We start from the raw sequence: 808 nt of genomic DNA, 5'->3' as shown, positions 1-808 counted from the left end.
CCTGTGCCCAGTGCCACCCTCCCTGTATCCAGTGCCACCCTCCCTGTCCCCAGTGCCACCCTCCCTGCCCCAACACCACCCTCCCTGTCCCCAGTGCCACCCTCCCTGTCCCCAGTGCCACCTCCCTGTCCCCAGCACCACCCTCCTTGTCCCCAGTGCCACCCTCCCCGTGCCCAGTGCCACCCTCCTTGTCCCCAGTGCCACCTCCCTGTCCCCAGTGCCACCCTCCTTCTCCCCAGCACCACCCTCCCTGTCCCCAGCGCCACCCTCCCTGTGCCCAGTGCCACCTCCCTGTGCCAGCCCCTCTCAAGTGTCGGGAGGGTGGGGGTGGGTGGGAAGAAGCGTTTTTAAAACCCCCCGAGGACCAATCCCGGCCCGGGGGGAGGGGGGCCGGGCAGCCCCCGAGTGGCACTGACGGGCAGGGGGCACGGGGGGGCACCAGGGGCTCGGGGCTGGGGGCACCGGGGACCAGGCTGGGGGGGACAGGGGGGGCTGGCACAGGGGTGACACTGATCTGTGCCCATTCCCGGGGGTCTTCTGGTGTGATTGGCACTGATTTGTGCCCGTTCTCAGGGGGGTCCTGGCACAGGGGTTGGCACTGATCTATGACTGTTCCTGGGGGGGGCTTCTGGTGTGGTTGACACCAATCTGTGCCCGTTCCTGGGGGGCTCCAGGCACAGGGTTGGCACTGATTTGTACCTCTTCCTGGGGGGCTCCTGGCACGGGGGTGACACTGATTTATGACTATCCCCAAGGGGCTTCTGGCACGGGGTTGGCACTGATCTGTGCCTGTTCCTGGGGGGCTTCT

General features: G+C 67.6%; 1 pseudogene; it reads right to left on the bottom strand.

The window, feature by feature from the left end:
• Positions 1 to 808, bottom strand: part of LOC113980161 — a 1,905-nt pseudogene that overhangs the window by 457 nt on the left and 640 nt on the right.

The sequence above is a fragment of the Neopelma chrysocephalum genome, unplaced genomic scaffold (assembly GCF_003984885.1).
Source record: "Neopelma chrysocephalum unplaced genomic scaffold, ASM398488v2 Primary Assembly neopelma1_92821, whole genome shotgun sequence".
Taxonomy (NCBI): Eukaryota; Metazoa; Chordata; class Aves; order Passeriformes; family Pipridae; genus Neopelma; species Neopelma chrysocephalum.
Note: the sequence above shows the minus strand (reverse complement) of the source record. Positions and strands in the feature narration are given on the sequence as shown.